The sequence below is a fragment of the Phacochoerus africanus genome, chromosome 1, assembly GCF_016906955.1.
Source record: "Phacochoerus africanus isolate WHEZ1 chromosome 1, ROS_Pafr_v1, whole genome shotgun sequence".
Lineage (NCBI taxonomy): Eukaryota > Metazoa > Chordata > Mammalia > Artiodactyla > Suidae > Phacochoerus > Phacochoerus africanus.
Window position 1 is genome coordinate 94,882,337 of NC_062544.1, and position 22,540 is coordinate 94,904,876.

Below are 22,540 nucleotides of genomic sequence, written 5' to 3' on the forward strand. Positions count from 1 at the left end.
ATCTTTAAGAGAAAAAAGAAGATGGCCATATATATGCTAAGAGAGGCCTCAGAAGAAATCAGTTTTACTGACACCTTGAAAGTGTACTTCTTTTCTCCAGAGCTGTGAGAAAATACATATGTATTGTTTAAGCTACCCAGTATTTGTTATAGCAGCCCTAGCAAACTAATACAGAAGGTCCTTCTTCTTCTTGTTAGTCTGTTTTGTTTCGGGTTTTTTTTTTTTTGCATTTTTTTTTCTTTGCTTTTTAGGGCCGCACCCATGGCATATGGAGGTTCCCAGGCTAAGGATCAAATTGGTGCTACAGCTGCAGGCCTACACCACAGCTCATGGCAACACCGGATCCTTAACCCACTGAGCAAGGCCAGGGATCAAACCCGCAACCTCATGGCTCCTAGTCAGATTTGTTTTCACTACACCACAATGGGAACTCCTGTTAGTCTGTTTTTTAAGGCAATACTTTACCAAACAGCATGAACAGAGGCAATGATGTTGGTCTGCTTCACAGAATTAGGAAAATTGTTCTTTATTGAGAACTAGATTCATACCTAAAAGTGGACTTTCTGAGACCAAGATGTATAAATTCTAATTCATGGAGGTGAAGAATAGAGAATGCATCACCCAGTTGATGGTAAAATTTCTATACTTACATATCCTGGTTACACACTCTTTTCTTAAATCATCAGCTGCATACACCCCATTAATAAATACATGACATGTAGAGAGGTGACAGTGGTGCAAGTTATAAATAGGCTGTCTAGGCCCTGGGGGCACAAGGCTCTGATAAGCCAAACCATGGTGGGGACAGTAACCACTTCACAGCCAAGGACCACAGTCTTCTTTTCACACGAGAAACAGGCTGAACCATGTGAAAGTTTTTATTTATTTATGAATTTATTTTATTTGCTTTTTACGGCTGCACTTGCGGCATATGGAGGTTCCCAGGCTCGGGGTCGAATCGGAGCTGTAGCCACTGGCCTATGCCAGAGCCACAGCAGTGCGTGCATCTGTGACCTACACCACAGCTCACAGCAATGCCAGAGCCCCAGCCCACTGAGTGAGGCCAGGGATCAAACCCACAACCTCATGGCTCCTAGTCAGATTTGTTAACTCCTGCGCCATGACAGGAACTCCCAGCTGGAAATAGTTCTAAATCATGGCCAGGGAAGAATATCTGTAATAGTGCTACTCAAATATTATATACTTATGAATTATCTGTGATCTTATAAAATGCAGTTTCTAGTCCAGGCAAGTCTGGGGAGAGCTGAGATTCTGCATTTCTAACAAGCTCCTGGATAATGCCAAAGATACTAGTTTGGGGACAACAAAGAACTTGAACTACTCAAAAAAAAAAAAAAAAAAAAAGGAGGAGTTCCCGTTGTGGCAGTGGTTAACAAATCTGACTAGAAACCATGAGGTTGAGGGTTCAATCCCTGGCCTTGCTCAGTGGGTTAAGGATCCGGTGTTGCCATGAGCTGTGGTGTAGGTTGCAGATGCGGCTCGGATCCTGCGTTGCTGTGGCTCTGGTGTAGGCTGGCGGCTACAGCTCCCATTAGACCCCTAGCCTGGGAACCTCCATACGCCGCGGGAGTGGCCCAAGAAATGGCAAAAAGACAAAAAAAAAAGAAAAAAAAGGAAAGAAAGTAGACCATGGTGGTATTAAAAGGAAATTTGGAGCCACTTGGTCTCATTTTGAAATTAAAGAAATGCAAATTAAAACAACCAGATAGCATGTTCTGCCCATGCATTTTGCAAAGCCCTGAAGATTCTGTGACACATGGTAGGAGACTAGTCTAGGTTCCCCTGTGTGTGGATTGTGGTTGGAATGCTAGTAAACACAACTTTGAAAGTGGGAATCTGGCCCTGATCTATTATAAATTGAAAAGGCACACTGTTTGGAGTCCGGTATTTTCATCTCTGCAAATGTATCCTACAAATTTACTCACATTTGTACACAAACATACTCTACATTTTCTGTAAAAAGGTGTCTGTGTGAGTATATTTACATGCCAGAATATGCATAAAACATCTCTGAAAACCTACAAAAGAAATATCAGTGTAACCTCTTAAAGAGGAGTGTTTGAGGAAGTAGGAATTTGAGTTAGGAGACTTCTCACTTTTATACTTGGTGATTTTTTTTCTTTTCTTTCTTTCTTTTCTTTCTTTTTTTAAAAACGATATTCATGATTTTTTTTTTTGCTTTAAAAAAGTGCAGGGGGTGGGAGACTGTTTAGAAAGCTCAGGAAAGTCAGAGAAAGCCATAAGACCAAAAGGGAGCTGCTGCTCCCTTTTCCCATCAAGGTCACACTAAGGACACTGGAAACTGCCAGCATCATCTGCTCGGGATGACAATGTCTATCAGCTTCGAGGATGCCTCACTGCTCCCTGTACTGGGCTTTTAGCCCCCTGAGTCACCCAGAAGTCACTTGGGGATTCTGGGCTCTTTTGAGGGGAGGAAATGCATGAAGATCAGCTTAAGAAAAGGGAAATTTTATTGTAAACAAGTATGTGGAATGAACTACAGCTGGAACATTTTCAGGTCCCCAAGTTCCCCTAGAAAGTCCGATGTCTCTCTGAACCTGTGTCGTATTCTCTCTGTATACATGAGTCAGCCTCACCACACACAGTGTTTTTTCCTCCAGTTAGTCCTGCCCGGAACTTGGGGCTCCTCAACCCTTCACAACCCTGATGCTGTCTCCTGTAGTCTTTCCCTTTCTGATTCTGAGTTTGGGTTCTTCCAGTGTTGCTTTATTCCAGATCCCGAGACACAGCCTCGGATCGGGCCAGCCTGACCACCTTCTGTCTTGTGGTGCCACACGGCTGCCCTTGAAGTAGGTGTACCCACCTGGCCCCTGTCTGGGCTGGCAATGCGCCTCCTGCATCTTCTTCCAGGGCCCCCAGTCTGCTGTTGCATACAGAGGGGTTTTAAGTAGAGTAGACACCAGGACAGACATTCCCAGTGGGGATCTTTTCTCCAAACCCACTTTGCTTTTGGAGATCCAGGCTTGAAGCCAAGGCCAGATGAGATCTGCTCACTAGCAAGCCTCCCATCTCCTGTGGCATGTAACTTCTTATCGACCTATTCATAAATTGACCATTTCCTCCGAAACTGCCCTGCCCACAGGCCTCCTGGAAGCTACAGGCTGTGTTTACGCCTGGGCATTTACCCAGGGAAAATGGTAATTTGAAAAGATACCTGCAAATGTTCATGGCAGCACTGTTTACAATAGCCAAGAGATGGAAGCAACCTAAATGTCCACCAAGAGATGAGTGGATAAAGTAAACAGAATGCTCCTCAAATATAAAAAGAATGAAATAATGCCATTCGCAGCAACATGGATGGACCTAGAGATTACCATTTTAAGTGAAGTAAGTTGGACAGAGAGAGACAAATATCCTATGAGATCACTAATACATGGAATCTAATAAAAATGATACAAAAGAACTTATTCACAAAACAGAAATAGACTCACAGATTTCAAAACCAAACCTATGGTTACCAAAGGGGAAACATGGGGGGGGGGATAAATTAAGAGTTTGGAATCAACATATACACACTACTACATATAAAATAGATAACCAACAAGGACCTACTGTAGAGCACAGGGAAAACACTTGACATTCTATAATAACCTATATGAAAAAAAGAATCTGAAAAGAATGGATATAAGTTTGGATAACTGATTCACTCTGCGATTCAGTTTGCTGAAACTAACACAACATTGTTAAATCAACTATACTCTAATAAAATTTAATCAAAAAAATAAAATAACCATCCTGAGGCCCTGCCTTCAAAAGCCTTGAGTGGGCAGGGGTGGGGGTGGGGGGGGGGGAGAGTCTTTGATTACCTCCAGGGTTTGGCCCAGGATGGTGTCTCTGTCTGACTGCTCTGTGAGCCTTTTCACTCAGAGACCACGGAGAAATGAGAAGGGGATCATTTTTCCATTTACCAAAAGATCTACAAATGCAGACAAGATCACACCCCAGAGGTTGAGAAATAGCACAACTGTGAGTTCCTGAGAGAAAGACAAATTGCTGTTTGTTTGTTTTTTTTCTAGCTGTGGCTCTTTATGCCTCACTAGCTTAGCAAAGTACAGAAACTAAGGAAAGAGTTTACAGCTAGTTGTTTTTCAATACTGCATTTGAACAAAACAATTTATAGGGTTCCCCCCCACACCTCCTCCAACACTCCATTCAGCACATATTTTCCTCGGTCCAAAATGGCTGTATACCTTGGCACAATTCTTTTAGGTTCACAACCTCCGGTTCTCTGCAGGGCAATAGGACACAGCCCAGAATCCTCAGAGTCCAAGGCCCAGGAAGGCATGTGCAGCTTAGAAAAAAGTTTGGAGTTAAAGGGATGGCTGGTCTCTCTGTATTAATGGTGTCGGCATCACTGCCATCATGCCCCATAGCACCTGGTCAATGTTCTCAAAATATGAGAGATTCTGAAGGGATGGAGACTGGCTACTTCCCCAACTACCTGGAAGGAGTCGTCTGTGTTCCTGTTAATTACATTTCTTCTGGCCCTGATGCTGCCAGATCTTCCATTGCAACCCTTCTTTCCTTCCTTAGTGGTTTTCAAAATTATTTTTTAAGAGATGTAACATAGGATCCAATTATTATTATTTTTAATTATTTTATTTTATTTTGGCCACACCTGCAAAATGTGAAAGTTCTGGGCGAGGGATCAAACTCGTGCCACAGCACTGACCCAAGCCACAGCAGTGATGATGCCAAATCCTTAACCATTAGGCCACCAGGGAATTCCAGGATCCAATTATCTTTTCACAAAAGCTGGAAGAGGGTTTGGCTGAGCTTTGAAATATCAGAAGTTATCAGTTCTATCTCTGTCCTTCTAAGCAGGAATAAAAGGGGATTTCAGCTTGGGCTGCTAAGAGATAGCTGGTATGAATGGTAGAAAATGGAAAGACAGAGGAGATGGGCAGCATGCAGTGAAGAGTGGGAAAACCAGTGCTAAGCTCAAGGAAAATGGTCAACTACTCTTTTTCCTAACTTTTGCCTATCTCTAAGAACACATTGCTGGCTGCAAAAAGAAATCCTATGACTAGAGTATAATCCCCTCTCTTTCTGCTCAGCATTCCAAATATGTCAACATGAGAACATCATAAGGTCAGATCCCACTGTCAAAAATAAAGCATAGCAGTTCTGGAGTTAATACAAATCATATCGTGACCAAAGATTTTGATGAGGTCTGAGTGAGATGGAACTTAATCTATGTCCCCGTTAAGTTGATGTGTTGCTAGCTTTCTTCCAAACTTCAAAGAAGGAGCTAGATTTTAAAAATAAAAACTATAACATTAAAAAAAAAAATCACCAGCGCTTGCCCTTTTTCCCTCCTCAGTCTTCAGTCTTTATCTTTCCTCAGCACTGTTGTTGTCATACTTGTTATATTTTAACTTTTACTTACGTTGGTGATTTTTTTTTCTTTTTCTCTAAATTTTCATAAAGGGAGATGGATCAATGGAAGAACACAAAGACATAGAAAAGCCAGAAAACCACCTTGGACTTGGAAGGAGAGTATTGACTGAAACCAAAGAGGGTTAGGATAATCACTAACCATGGCTGTGCCTGATCTGACCAGGCTTTTGCTAATGACTTTCTCTCCACCCTCCAAACTTTGAGAGGAAAGGCTGCTCATTGACTTGGAGGAGACCCTCCGGGGGCCCCATCCCTTGGAGCTTCTGAGTTTTTGGACCTAACAAATCTTTCCAAGGCTCAAGTTTCACTGAATTTGGCTAAATAGTGCTTGTCTGAAAATCTCATTTGTGTTGAAGTTTCACATTCAGGGGCACACGGAGGAAGAGTTCCAAGCTGCCATTTGGGTGGGCGAGATGAATATGTCTCATGTTTGAGATATTAATTAAATCTCCCCAGGTGGGCGGTGGCAGTAGAGAAATAAGCATTAGTGGCTGGAGAGACTTGGTAAATGAAAGGCCCCACCCTTGGTGTCAGGAGGACTGGGTTTGAGAACCAGTTTCTTGTGAACTAAGTGCTTGCATTTAACATAAAATCACCTACCCCAAAATGTCTTTGAATTCATTTCTAGCTTTTCAATTCCATGTCATGCCAAGTCAGGGACACCCAAAGGATGAAAGTACAGGGTTATTTTCTGAGAAAAAAAATGGATGGAAAGAGGTACTTATCTCCACCTCACAGCTCTGTCTGCTGGGAGATGGCATTGAGCATTTTGCGTTAGAGTCCATGGTGAGGATGACATTCCTCCTTTCACGTATTTTAGACTGTTTGCTAGTTTGGAGGTGTCTTTTAAAAATCTCCTTTGTCTTCCCTTTTCCATCTCCTACACACGGCTACCACTTCAATTGTTTTTTCTCACCGAATATGCCCTTGTGTGATTCCCACACTAAAGTGTGAAAATGACTTGGTCTGAACAGCTACTAACACAGCAGGTAAATTCCATCATGGTTGGATGGGAGATTTTTGTACCTGGTTTCTTCTTGAGTGTTCTATTAATAATGACACAAACTAATGTCCTTTCAGTATTTTCCCTTCCTTAAGCTTCCAGAAGTGTGGTCACTAACAAGAAACAAAAGGAAAATACAGTTTCAGTGGGTGCTATAAGGATTTGGGTTTTTCCCTAAATTTGTTTCATCATTAATGGTGGGTGTCTTGTAGAGTGAGAAAAAAAATCTGAAATTATCCCCTCTAAAAAGGGTAAAATATAGTCATTTGGCAAATATTTATTGTATGTTGACTGTGCACATAGCACTATAAAGGCACGATGGAGGCCTGGGTGTGCCAGGGCCTTCTGGTTTTCTATCCAATATTCCTTTAGTCATTTTGCCACACCTAACCATCCACACATGATTAACAGCCTATATCCTTCAAAATAGATACAGAACCTGATTCCTGAGCCACCATCATCTTTTGCCTAGATCATTGCCACAGCTTCCTAACTGGATCTACCTGGGTCTTCCTACAGTGTAGATGCTATGAAGAGTCAGACTGATTCTTTTCAATTAAGCTAGCTCATGACACTATTCTTAAATCTCACCAGTGACGTCTGGTCTGACTCAGTGGAAAAGTCACCACCTGGGGTCCCCATTATCTGGCCTCTCACAGCTACTCTGGCTCCAGATCCTCCTGCCCTTCTGAAGCTTCTGCTCCAGCCACACTGGTCATCCAGCTTGTCAAACACCCTCCTACCTCAGGGCCTTTCCACTCCCTGTTCTCTTTGCCCAGAGTACTCATGCCACAGAGCTGAGCCACAGATAGCTCAACAGCAGCTTCCTCTGACACTTCCTTCAGATCTTCACTGAAATACTACCCTTAAAAGTGGCAATTTGCCTGACTCCCAGTTTCCTGGCTTATTTGTCTGTTTATTCTCTCCATCCACTATTAATGTGAGGTCCACAAGGGTAGTATCCATGTCTATGTTGTTCCTTGTTCTATTCCCAGGATCTGGAACAGTGCTTAGCACAGAGAATGTGCTCAATAAATATTTGCAGAACCAGTTTTCTCCTTCTTTCTTACTAGCAGTACACTAAATTGATTCAAAATAGTAATGTACTCATCTAAGAGACTGCATTTTCACAGCTTGTTTTGTGTTTAGGAATGGTTGATTAGACTTAAACTTAGGACACTGGGTGGGTAATGGGCTTTTGGGAGAGCCCTATGAAACAATGATTCACTGGGAAACATACATTATGTCTTTCCTATTTTCTCTTTGTTTCTTCCTAAAATGTGGCTGTGATGGCTGAAACTCCAGCAGCCATATTATATCAATGAGGACAATCTATTGATTATAGCCATAGGCTAAAGAAGGAGAAGCAAAACCATAGAAAGAATCTGAGTCCTTCTAATGGATACCAGTCTCGAACAGCTTATTAAGTTATTTTTTTATAGAAAAAAATAAAATTCATCCTCTTTTAAGTCACCGTTATTTCAGGGCTCTTTTACTAGTAAACAAACAGAATTCTTAACTGATGCAATGGCCATTTTCCTTCAGAAGCTTGTATATACACTTAAGGAGAGAAGATATAAATACAAGAAAATGTAAATAAACAAGATAATATTACAAGAAATGAAAACAGCTCTATCTCCTTAGTTTCTATACTTCACTAAGCTGGTGAGTTATAAAGAGCCACAGTTGGAAAAAACAAAAAAAACAAAAAAGCCCCAAACAATAATTTGTCTTTTTCTCAGAAATTCAAAGGAGTGCTATTTCTCAACTTCTGGGGTGTGATCCTGTCTGCATTTGTACATCTTCTGGTAAATGCAAAAAATTATCCCCTTCTCACCAAGAGTTTGGCTCTAGGAAATACTTGATATGTTGCAGGAATAGCTTGTCTAGGTTGACTGAACAGAACACTTATATGGAGGGAATGATTAGAAGATTATGATTTGGAAAGAATATTGGGATAGAGATAGAGTTAAACTATCGACAATGGGAAAAAAACAAACAGTGGAAATGAGAAGAACCACAAAGAATTGGGTCCTGGGAAACGAATAAAGGTGGTCAGACAAGCAGCAACTGTTGAAAAATGATAAAGGCAATCATGAAAATAGGGAGGTCAAACGAGTTTCTAAGGGAAGATGAAGGGCCTGACTTCAGACATATTTAATTCACCATCTCAGGCCGATACCTAAATGGAGCTATTTGGTAAACAACTAGAGATGTAGAGGTGGGACTTGAAAAGAAGTTAGGCTTGAGAATTGGATGGAAGAGACATTCTCATAGAAAAGATACAGGAAGCTACATTAATGATGGGGTAGGCAACTATAGACAGCTGCCATTAGAGTGGGAAGGTGAAGATTTAGTACAAGCAGTAGGCAGGGGCCAATGACTGAGCTTATAGGGAACCAGAAGGTCAAGGTCATGAATTAGGGGTAGACAATTATGTTCAAAAAACCAAAGCAACATTAAACAACAACAACAACGACAACAACAAAAGCCCAAACAAGTGAAACTTAGAAAAAAGGACTGGATTTGGCAGAGAGTTCACTAGGGGTTTTGTGACTGATTGCCCCTTTAGTGGTGAGGAGAGACCACTGGGGTTAAAGAAGCCATTGGGCTGTTATGTCCTAACTTTACAGGTTTGAGGATAAGGGAGACCGGAGCAACAGGGTCAAACTAAATTGTTGTTTTTTTGTTTTGTTTTTGTTTTTTGAAATATAGTTGATTTTCAATATGGTGTAAATTTCTGCTGTACAGTAAAATGATTGTGTTATATATATATTTTTTCTTTTTCATATTCTTTTCCATTACGGTTTATCACAGGATATTGAATATAGTAATATAGTTTTCTGTGCTATATCATAGGACCTTGTTGTTTATCCACCTTATATATAATAGTTTGCATCCGATAATCCCAAACTCCTAATCTATCCCTTCCCCAACCCCTTCCCCCCTTGACTAGTAAAAGGTAAAGTTTTGTTTCATTTTTATGTCTTTAAAAGAGAACTTGTTGATGTTTGAAGGCAAAGGTGAAGAAATCAGTGCAGAAGAGGTTGATATTGTGGAAAAGGAAAGATTAATGCAGAAAGAATTTATAAGGAAGATCTTGTTCTTTGAGACTAGAGAGAAGGCTAAAGGATCAGAAGAGGCTTTTTTCAAGGTAGAAGATGACAAACTTCTTTAGAAGGAGACTGATTTATCCATTAAATATGAGATGGACATCTGCTGAGAACTGAGGGAAAGGAAAATGGTGATGATGATGCATACAGAAAAGCAAGAAAAATTACTTCAAATTGAAATAGGAATTCCAGTTGATGATCAAAGCTAGCATTAAACTTGATCTTGAGTTTTACATTTCATCAATTTAAAATTAGTTTTGCGGAGTCAGGAAAATGTGACCTCAGAGCAAGAACGAAAACAATCCCAGGCTCTGTCTTCACGTCCCCCAAACCTTTTTAGATGTGAAGCAGGTTCCAAGTTGAGAGATTCCTTAGTCATGTGAGGCTAAAAGTATCAGGGTCAGTCATGGAGTGAGCTCAGATAGTCTGCATAAAGCACAGACCAGGAGTGACCTCCAGAGGACAGGCATTCATGTCCAGCTGTGAGGAAACTAAGATACATGTTCCATGAAGGTAGGCACGTTGCTTTGCTGTTGGAAAGCATCTAGAATAGTGCAAGACACAAAGTACTCAGGTGTATTTGTTGACTGAACATTGAATGAATACCAGAATGAGCCTGTATCATGTATTCGCTTTGCACCAACAAACAGGTTTAGAATTGGTATTCAACTTAAGAACATTTGTCTTTCTTTAACTGCAATATCCGTTAAAACACACGCACACACAAACCCACACAAAATTTTGCTTATCTTATATATATTTTAAAGTATCTTGGTGTTCCCTTTTTGAATTGAGCATTCTAGGTGCTCCTTGGGGTTCTAAGTGGTCTCAGGTAAGAGTGGATTATGTGATTCCTGAATTTCTGCTTTGTACAGGAGCACAAGAACTTAGAGAAGATTGGAGAAGAAACTGCAGAGTGAAGGAGAAGCCTAGGAAGGAGCTCAATGCCAAAATGAAGACTTAAAGAGAACAAAAGAGGCGAAAAGATCACCTACAACTCTGGCTATTACAACTTTAAAACAACAATGTATTCATACCATACACATTGACCTGCAACCTTTTTTATGGATGACGTCCTGACCATGTTTCCAGATCTGCAAATGTGGACCTAGAGCATTATTTTGTATGGGTGGTTTTCTGTCAAATTACTGCACCATAATTTATTTAGATATTGTGTTATTGATGACATTTTAACAGTTTCTGCTACTGATAGATGTTGCAGTGAGCCTGGCTGTACATAAAACTTTATGCACTTGTGATGCTATTACTTTAAACTCCCAAAGTTAGATTTGTTGCAGTCAACATTTTCTTCAAAATATTACATGTACAAGTCTTTAATACCTGGGAATGCTTCTTTTCCAGAATTTTTGCCAATATTGACTTTTAATCTTTTAAATTTTTGCCACTGATAAGCAAAATATTTTTAAATTTGCATTTCCTTAGTTACTGTGAAGGTTTACATTCTCTTTCTATGTCTACTGGCCCTCTATTTTTCTGTGACCTGCCTATTGCAGCATGAAATTTTCTATTAGACTGACTTTTTGAAAAATGCGGCTAGCTTATTTTTTAATTTTTATTTTATATTGGAGTATAGTTGATTTGAGACTTCCTTTGTGGCTCACAACATAACTACAATGATGTGTTAGTTTCAGGTGTACAGCAAATTTATACATATATACATATCCATTATTTTTTCAGATTCTTTTCCCATATAAGTTATCACAGAATACTGAGTACAGTTCCCTGGGCTATACAGCAGATGCTTGTTGATAATCTATTTTATACATAGCAGTGTTTGTATGTTAATCCCATAGATGGACTTTTCATATTAATTTATATAAATTTATTATATTTTGATTTAACACTTTATCTGTAATGTATTGCAAATATTTTCTCCTAGTCTCCCACTTTTATTTTTATTTACATATATTCTTTGCTTTAATAACATCTTTAATACTTACACATTTATTACATACTGTGTTGGGGTTTTGAATTTTAAAGCTTTCCAAACCCCAAGCTTAGAAAAATATCGCCCATACATTTTCTCCTAATACACTTTAAATATTGTTTTTATACTTATATCTCTAATCCAGGTGAAATTAATTTTTGTATATAATGTAAGCTAGCACTTGTTTCCTTATATATGGATGTCTGATTTCTGTACCACAATTTACTTCAATCCATTTTCCCCTGGGTTTTAAAAATATCACCTTCAGTTCATATTAAATTTCCATTCATTCTTGAGTTTCTATAGATTTCTGCTCCTGTAATGTGTTCATCTGATGGTGCTACTAGTCTTCTCATTATAATTCATTTTCCAAACTACCTTGGCTATTTTTACTCATTTTTTCTCTCAGGGGAGCTCTAGAATCAATCTGTCAAAAGTTAAAAATCAAACACACATATGAGATGACTGGTATTTATACTGAATCATCTTAAGTTTATGCATTTAGTTTTTTCATTTAGCAATATGGCCTATCTCTCTATTTATTCAGACATTATTTCATGTCTTTCAATACACTTTTAAAGTTTTATAGGTATTCTAACATTTTTTTGCCCTTTTGGGCATCATTTTATACAATAACATTTTCTCATTTAATACATTAAGAAATTAACAATGCGTAATAGACTTTTAAAATGTTGATTCATTCTTGAAAATGGTGTGTTATTCTTTTAATTTTTTCTGATTTGATTTATTGATGTCTCATTTAGAAATTTTATATGTAAATGAGTAAGTAATAATTGACTGGTATTTTTCTTTCAGTGCTATTATTTTTACTTTTGATGTAAGAACAAAGTTGATGTAAGAACGAAGTTGGGCTTGTAGTCTGAATAACAGAAATTGTCTGTTTCTGGAAAGTTAGTATATTGTGAGCCTGGCATGCTTTGAAATGATAGACCTTTGACAAACTTTTCAATTTCCTCACTGGATTTCAGTCTATTTGGGTTTTCTATCTTTTCTTGAGCATCTTTGCCCATTTTATTTTGACTATATAGTGATTCATTCAAATATTGATTTTTAAATTTTTGGGAAAAGGGATGTAAAATATTACTTAAAATTATTGGAAATTATTTCATAACTATTGCAATTCTTCCTTATTTCATTATTAATGTAGTAATTTTTGTTTTTTTTCTCATTTATGGTCTTAGTATATCATATCAATTATATTCAGGTATTTTAAAAAGCTTATTTTAGTTTCACTTATCATTTTTACTTAATTTGTTTTTTTTAATTAATTTTATCTTTTAAGTTAAGTATTTTCTTCTGTTTTCTTCTGGCTTATTTCTGATTTATTTCATATTCTCTTTCTTCTGTTCCTAGTTTACTGAAAGTTTGTTTTGTTTTTTTATTATGACTGTATGTTTGATTTTATCAAAAGCTTTTTCTCCACCTGTTGAGGTGATCATATGATCCTTTCTTTTCTTTTTTTTTTGTCTTTTTGCCATTTCTTGGGCCGCTCCCACGGCATATGGAGGTTCCCAGGCTAGGGGTCTAATCGGAGCTGAGGTTGCCAGCCTACGCCAGATCCACAGCAACGCAGGATCCGAGCCGCATCTGCAACCTACACCACAGCTCATGGCAACACCGGATCCTTAACCCACTGAGCAAGATCAGGGATCAAACCCGCAACCTCATGGTTCCTAGTCGGATTCGTTAACCACTGCGCCACGACGGGAACTCCCATATGATCCTTTTTTAAGGTTAATATGGTGTCACTGACATTTAGATTTTAAACCAACATGCCCAGGAACAACCATGTTGGATTATCCTGTGTATATAAGGTCAAATTTGCTGACATTTTTAAAAGACAATTTTCTTCTACGTTCATGTGAGATACTGGTGTGTAATTTTCTTTTCTTATAACATCTTTGTTTTGGAATCAGAGTAATGCTAGCTTCATAGATTGAATTGGGAAATGATTTCTCCTCTTGTGATTCCTGGAAGAATTTGTATATAATTGATGTTATTTCATCTTCAAATATTAGAATTCACTAAGGAAGTCATTTGGTCTCAGTTTTCTTTGTGGGAAATTTGTTAACTACTTTAATTTGTTCCATAAATGATGGTGATGATGATAACAGCTAATCTATTTTGTAGCTTATTATGTGCCAGGCATTATGAAATATATATGAATATGTAAGTCACAACTTACCAAACCATTATCATCTCATTTTTATTTTTGTTTATTTTTAATTGAAGTATAGCTGATTTACAATGTTGTGTTATTTTCTGCTATACAGGAAAGTGATTCAGTTATACCTACATATGAACTCTTTTTCAAATATTCTTTTCTATTGTGGTTTATCATAGGACATTATACAGATTTCTGTGCTACACAGTAGGACCTTGTTGTTATCATCTCATTTTTATATAAAGTAAGTATTAGAGAAGTTAAGTAACTTGCAGAAAACACACATCTAGTAAATAATGAAGCAAGGCCTCAGATTAATATCTCTCTTATTCTGGAATCCCCATCCTTCCACCACATTTTGACTGTCAATTTTTCATTCTAGTAATAGGCTCAGGAGTAGGAAGTATAGTCTCTCATTCATTCATTTATTCATTCATCCACTCATTTCTTGCCATCATGCAACAAACATGTTAAATCAGGCCTTACTAGGTGTCAGGCTCTGTGTACTAGGCAACAAGACCCAAGAAATGAGGTGGATACACAGGATATATTATTGAGGATGACTGCAAATGTTTCCTGCATGTCTTCAGAGAGACATTTTCTGGATAGACCCTCAAGAATACTTACCTCTGACAGTATTATAGCATTGTTTGCAGCTTCTCCCCCATCTAACTTTATCCAGAACCACTTTTTAACCCCAAATTATATGATTCAATATCCCCTCTTGCTTAAGAAAGTTTACCTGAATGCCAGCTCAGATCAGTACCACAAATAAAATGCCATTCCTTGACAAGTAAGCATGGAAAGGAAACACTCTCAGACCTTACATGCCAGCTGCTGTGCTAGGCAAACCCAAATTTCTGATGTTGAATTTACAAGAAGCAACTGAAACTAAGTCTACATAATTTCTTCAGCAATCAAAAAAGAAAAAAAAAATCTATTTCCCTACCCTCCCAATGCTTTTTCATTTCTCACATCTAAAGTATTAAAGCTTTACAGATATCCCAGTGTTACTTTCTTGCTGTGTAGGGTGGAGAGAAAATGAAATCACTGGTGAATCTGCAAGGAGGTTCTCAATTACATTTTTTCTTTTACTTGAAGCCACATGTTCCTTTTCTTTGAATATTTTTTGGTTGGATTAAAGGGGGCTAGAGCTGAAAATGTTCTTACACTTAAAAAAGTGTTGTTGTTGGGAGGGCTTTCCCCAGTTTCAAAAATAACGCAGGAGGCCTCCAAAGAAACAAATACGTCACAGGAACCATAAGTGAGGAGGCTAAAGACAAACAAAAGGAACCCAAAACTCAACCGTAGCATCTGCTTAGGTACATACCAATGCTTGGCAGGAAAAATGAGCCTACATCTGTTTGGCTGTTTATACCCACCCGAACCACAGTACCCGCCGTGAGGGGCCCACCTGGAAAGAGGACCTGGGAAGAGTCAGCAGAAGGCTGGTACCCAGGGACTGAATTGTCAGAAATTTGGCTCTAAATTTCAAAATCTGCCGTCAAATTTCCTGATTAAATTACTGCAGACGATCGGATGGTGATGTAGATAGTTTCAAAATATGAAGAGTCCTTACAGCAATGTTTAGCCCGTGACATCATGTTACAAGTGAGGAAACTGAGGGACAAAAAGGCTAATTAAGTTGGCGAATAGCCAGCTCTCTAGGTAGTGGATCATACCCCCCAGGACACTGACATAGTGCAGACAGGCAACAGCCCCCTTATGGCAGCAATACCTCCTGGGGCCCTTCTACAGTCACACCCACCTCTCTCCTGCCTGGTTCATTCTCTTCTCAACCCCAGAAAACATTAATAATCTTTTCTCTATTTCTGTGATTTGGTTATTTCAAAACATTATCAAATGGAAACACACAATATGTAACCTCTTGGGATTGGCTTCTTAGTCACTCAGCACAATCCTCTGGATTTTATCCAGATAGTTGAGTGACTGGATAGTTATCCCTCTTTACTGCTGAGTACTATTTCATGGTCTATATGCATGGTGTATGGTTTAATCTTTCATCAGTTGAAGGAGTCTACATTATTTCCAGTTTGGAGCTATAATGAACAAAGCAGCAATAAATATCCTTGTACATATTTTTATGTGAATACAAGTCTTCATTTCTCAGGTGGGAACTGATCTGTTGTTATTGTTTAATTTTTTTTTTAAACCACTGAAATATTTTCCAGAGTTCCTGAACAATTTCACGTTCCCAACAGCAGTGTATGAATCATCTAGTCACTCTACATCATGCCAGAATTTGGCATTGCCATGATTTTTTATTTTAACCATTCTGATAGGTGTGTAGTGAGTGATACCTCATTTTGGTTTAATTTGCATTTCCCTAATGCCTAATAATGTTGAGCATCTTTTCATGTGTTTATTGGCCATCTGTATATCTTTGATGAACTGTCCCTCCATACCTTTTTCCCAAGTTCTAATTGGATGGTTGTGTTTTTACTGCTGAACTTTGAAAGTAATTTATAGATTCAAGATGCTAGCCTTTGTCAGAGATGTGGTTTCCAAGTATATTTGCCTTTTCATTCTCTTAACAGGGTTTATTTTTAACTTTGATGAGGTCAAACATAAATTTTTCCCCTTTTGAATTATGACTTTGGTGTCAAGTCAAAGAACTCTGGCTGGTCCTAGATCCTAAAGGTTTTCTCCTTTTTAACCCTAAAAGTTTTATAGTTTCATTTTTAAGTCCATTATGAATTTTGAAATAACTTTTGAATTTTGAGATATGAGGTGTAGGTAAATTTAGGTTTTTTTTTTTTTTTTTTTTTTTCTGTCTCTTTAGGGCCGCACTAGCGGCACATGGAGATTCCCAGGCTAGGGGTCAAATCGGAGCTGTAGCTGCCGGCCTACGCCAGAGCCACAGCAACTCGGGATCCGAGCTGCGTCTGCGACCTACCCCACAGCTCATGGCAACGCCGGATCCTTAACCCACTGAACGAAGCCAGGGATCGAACCTGCATTCTCATGGATGCTAGTAAGATTCGTTTCCGCTGAGCCAGGAGGGAAACTCCAATTTGATTATTTTTATTTGCTTTTTTGTACCACTTGTTGGAAAGGCTAAGCTTCCTCCATTAAAATGCTCTTGCACCTCTGAAAAAACTCTTGGCATATTTGTGTGGGTTCTATTCTATTTCCGGTTATTTTATCCTTTCCATTGATCTATCTGTATATTCAGTCTGCTAATATTAAACTGTCTCAATTACTATAGCTATTCAAGTCTTAACATTGGTTAGACTGATTCCTCTTTATGTCATGATTTTTTAGCTAATATATAGTGTGTGCTCTTCCATATAAAATTTAAAATAAGCTTGTCTACATCTACAAAAAAAATCTTATTGTGATTTTCATGAAAATTATGTTAATAAATATTATTATGTTATATGTAACATAATATACATTATGTTATTAACATATTTATGTTATATATTATAACATTATATATATTATATACAATATATATAACATATATAATGACAATAATATTTATATATATTTATTATGTTATATATATCAGTTTGGGGGAACTTATATCTTTAGTATATTGGTTCTTTCAATCCATAAACAGGGTATGTGCTCCACCTATCAAGGTTTTAAAAAAATTTCTTTCATCAGAATTTTGTAATTTTCAGCATATAGATTCTAAACATGTTTTGTCAAGTTTATATCTAAATATTAATTTCCTTTGAAGTGGTTATAAATGGTATTGTATTTGGCTGTACCCGTAGAACTTCCTGGGCTAGGGATCAAACCCATGCTACAGCAGTGACCTGAGCCACAGCAGTGACAATACTTAACCCACTGTACCTCCAGGGAACTTCAGTGGTACTGTGTTTTTAATTTTGCCATCTGCATATTTGTGGTTAGTATATAGAAATACAATTGATTTTGTGTTGATCCTATAATCAATATTTTGAGACGCAATTTTATTTAAGAAATATTTATTACTGTCCTCCCTATGTAAATTACATCATATCACGGAGAAAATTAAAGTGTAGTTAATTACTACCTATGACTATATACAAACCACTCAATTTATCCATAGCAGAGGTTCAAGAGGTGAAACATATGAGAAGATATAAGTTGAGTGCATAGGTTATATACTATACTTGAAGAATAGATTAGAAGTTGTGAAAAGGGACCGGAAGAAACTATTGGGTAAAGTGAGTCTGAAGAGTAGTATATCAGAGTGGAAATTTCAGGATACCTGGGGTCTAATTACCCTCCAGATTTTTTCCCATGGCTCAGGCAAGGCTCCTAATGATTACCTCATCCTCAAATGGTTCACAACACCTAAACACCCCTACCCCAGCAACATAATTTAGAATCCAATGTAATTACACTTGTGGACATGTTTTTAAATGTTGAAATACTACAACTACATTAGAAAATATTCTCCCCTCTAGTGACTTAAAAAGCCATTTTTCACCTGGAAAATGCTTTTTAAGTTTTAGCATAAAGGTAAGATGTGTCTGATCAAGGTATCTGCCTAAAGACAATCATGTTTCTGGGGAACAGGAGTTAATTACATTGCACCATGTAGGAGTGAGTGCCCTTCCATCCAGGCCAACTGGGCATCATTACAAGTGAGTAATTGCACCGCTTTTCATCAGTTGCCTAAATCATTAGAACACAAGATTATTAAACCAAGACCCTACCAATTTAGCTGCTCAAGGATGGAGTCTATTAGACCATCTGCTACCTTATCAACACCAGACACAGCAAGTCCAGGCAACTTTCTGCCCAACATGTAGCACCTTATTGCTTCCAACTAATCCATATACTATTTTTAAGTGATGGTTATTTAATTGCTGGAGCTAATAAACCAACAACTGCTTCTAGGCTACTGGTAAAATTTTCCCAAAGTGGACTGGTTCAGAAAGAGCCATCACACAACATTTATTTCAAATCATGTGGTCCTGGATAGAGTCTAGAAAGACTATTTCAGGAAGACAGCAAATGATGACCTCATCCTCTTCTCTGCTAAAGTTCTCTCACTATGTGGAGGCTCAGGCTTTTTTGTTTGTTTTGTTTGTTTGTTTGCTTTTTGGCCGCACCCAGGATCAAACCCATGCCATAGGAGAGACAGGCAGTGACAATGTTGGATCATTAACTGGCTGCTTCACAAGTAAACTCTGAGGCTCAGGTATTTTTAAAAGGTGTAACAGAAAAGAAATGTGGAATATAGAAAATATATGCATTTATTTTTATTTTTTCTCTGAGTCCTACTCTACCTTACATCTTTTCTCTCCATCAAGGCAGAAGTCACTTGTCCATTGTTTACTATCATATCCAATACCTGGTAGAAGTGTAACAAGTATTACATAAAGAAATAAATTTTGCCTAAGTGAATCTATGGGTATATACACATAAGTAGGGAAAGAGGGAAGGGAAGATGTCCATGCAGCTTTTGATGGGAGAAGGAGGAAAAGTCTGTAGGAAGCAAAATAACCCACACATTCATTTCTATCTCCATTGGGAACTTCTGAGAACCAGAAAGTTTGGAAGAAGTGATCTCAGCATGTTGGAGAACTGTGTCGCTGGCCAAGCTATGTAGAAGAAAAGCAGCGATGCTCTGGATGCAGGTGGATTAGAGAATTTGCTGTCCTCCCTCCAATAAATCCTACTCCATCACTCCTCCAAGATGCAACTCCTCCACAAACCCCAACCTCTGAACCTATCTTGAGAGTGCATTTCACCTCTCACCTAAGTGTGTGACAACGTTGTAAGTTCTTCAGAAAGCAAGGCCGTGGTTGCTTTTGAACTTCTCAAGTGCACCTGGCTAAGTACACAGCACACACTGGCCACACAGTCTGACTGGAGGGAGGATCCTGGTGGTATCATCTCCACAGTCCAGGGGAAGGAACCTGTACATCACTTTCCACTAGGTTTTTCCAAGTTTAAGGAGGTAAGGCACTCAAATTCCAAAGACTCTCTTCTGATCCCTTTCAGAGACTTCCTGGGTACACAGCCCCTTCTGAAAAGGATTTTCCCCAACATTAATAGGATTGCTCAAAATTTAAAAATGTATTTGAAACATCTGAACAGAGTGATGGCGTACCAGAGAGTGGGTCCTTTGGACTCAGATAAATCTTGGCTGATTCCAGGCAACCCTGAGACCAAAAGCAAGTTATTTAACCTTCACAATGTTTTGTTTCCTCTTCTATGAAGTGGTGGTAAAGAGGTTAACTGTGGGAATGAAATGAGCAAGAAACTATTTAAGATCATGCCTGGCTTTTGAGTGAATACTCCTAAGTGGAGGTAATTACTGATTTTGATTAGCCTCTCTGATCCTTTATCTCCTCTGAAAAGGGGGATTACAGCACTGTTCCCCTCTGAGGGGAGATTGTGGGGTGACTGTACATGTGCCCCCGAGTGGGGAGAGTGGAGGTGGTGAGGGTGTACAGAGGTTATTGTTTTGAGGATACATTTTACTCCATGATAATAAATTTAAAGCACTATTTTCCACATTAAAACAAACACAGAGCTATATAAGAATAGAAAGTAAAATATGCATGAGTTTTTATAAAAAAAATTAGACTTCAGAACAATCTCTGGTTTGCTTCAGGATGGCTGGTGCTACTCCTGGGGGCCTGGAGAATTGTGTTCACTCCACTCTGCTCTTAGAGCTAGTTTGGAGGAAGGGTTTGAAAAGCACTGTGAGAAAATGGCTGGTAAGCTGTAAAACACCAAAAGCTATTGGGTGAAATAATGTCTGCTATGACCAGGAGCCAGACATCAGGTACTCACAGACGGAAAAGGTGTAAATGAGTTCTGCTACATGCTCAGCACAGGCCTGTCTCCACCATCACCACTCTCTCCCCACAGCCCACAACCTCTTCCCACAAAAAGGTTGTTCTCCTTCCCTTGGGGTATGGAGAAATTCTTTGAGGACTGGTTGACATCATGAATTTAATTCCCTTCAAGGCACAGTAAGGAGACTTTCAGCAAGTCCCTGGAGATTTTCAAATGAATCCCGGTCCCTGTATTCTCCTCCCAGAGAAGATGGCCTCTCTCAGCCCAAATACATAGCTACCATGTTCTTAGAACTCACAGGAGTACCAGGGTTTATATTCCCTGTACATTTTCCTAACAGTTATCCTGGTGATTAACTTTCTTAATATCTAAGAGTTGCACTTTATTAAACATTTTTTGTGTTGGGAAAGCTCCTCATAATAAAGTTATACTCATACCTTCTCTGTCATCAATATAAAAACCAATACAGGAGTTCCCATTGTGGCTCAGTGGAAATGAATCTGACTAGCATCCATGAGGGCACAGGTTCGATCCCTGACCTTGCTCAGTGGGTTAAGGATCCAGTGTTGCCATGAGCAGTGGTGTAGGTCGCAGACGTGGCTCAGATCCCGAGTTGCTGTGGCTGTGGCGTGGGCCAGCAGCTATAGCTCTGATTCAACCCCTAGCCTGGGAACCTCCCTATGCTGCAAGTATGGCCCTAAAAAGGCAAAAAAATATAAATAAAAAAATAAATCCCAATACAAAGTCCTCTTGAAAACCAATGTGTGAACCTGCAGAAAGCCAGTGGCTCCAAAATGTCACTAGGTATAATTGGCTACTGGCTCTGTAGATTATAAATGGTATGTGGTAGACAATCAAGATTTAGTGGATTTATTTATTTATTCAACAAATATATGCTGAGTGTCTGTAATAGGCCAGGTGCTGGGTAAGCCACTGGATGGACAGGTAGAAGGATGAGTGGAAGACAGATGGATGGATTATGATGTTTATATCAATAGATGCATGGCTCTTAAAAATGTAAGGCAATGAACACTTGAGTTAAACAAAGCACAGTACTACTCTAGAAAATATTCAGGGTGTATGTGTGTATGTGTATGTATTCTTTTTTTCACATTATCCTTCATCATGCTCCATCACAAGCGACTAGATAGAGTTCCCTGTGCTATACAGCAGGATCTCATTGCTTATCCATTCCAAATGCAAAAGTTTGCATCTATTAACCCTAGACTCCCAGTACATCCCACTCCCTTCCCCTCCCCCTTGGCAACCACAAGTCTGTTCTCCAAATCCATGAGTTTCTTTTCTCTGGAAAGGTTCGTTTGTGCCATAAGTCAAGTATAAAGGGAAAAATAAACATCATGAAAAAAAAAAAGAAAATATCAAGGGTAGAGAACATGTTCTTTTTTAAGGAACATGGTGACATATACATATATATACACTTGGATATACACTATTTCAGATATAACTTGGGCTTTGAGTGAAGTTTCTTGGATGTTTGTAATAGTTAATCATAGAAGACTTATGAGTAATTTCAAATGTATTAGGTAAAAACTTTTCCTTGATTTTCTCCCAATGGACAAATTCCTTTAATCTTCTTACAGGGTGAATACTTTCATCTTCCTTTGTTAGAGACTCTCCCAGTCTAATATGTTGGAGCAGAACCAGCCTTCAAAGCCTTTAGAGAGAAACTGAAAGTCTCTACTATGTATTAATTTATAGTGTCAATTTTTATAAGGGACAGCCAAACTTGGCTTTTGGAAAAATTAGCACTTATATGAGTGATCTGTATTATGCAGTGTAGTATGTCCATTAAGAATGTCAGCCTGTTGAAGACAAGGATTTTCTGGCTGTTCATGAAACACCTTCACAGGACAGAGGACCTGGAATTTTGTTGACTGAATTAATCAGTTAATAAATGCAAGGCCCAGGTTAATTATTGGGCCTTGTTATTACTATTATTGGGATATTTCACCTTGCTGCTCGCTGGGCCATACCTCTCCAATGCATTGCAACCCTTTACATCTTTGGGGTTCCACTTTAGCCTTAATAGCAACATGTATTCAAAGAAAAAAGTA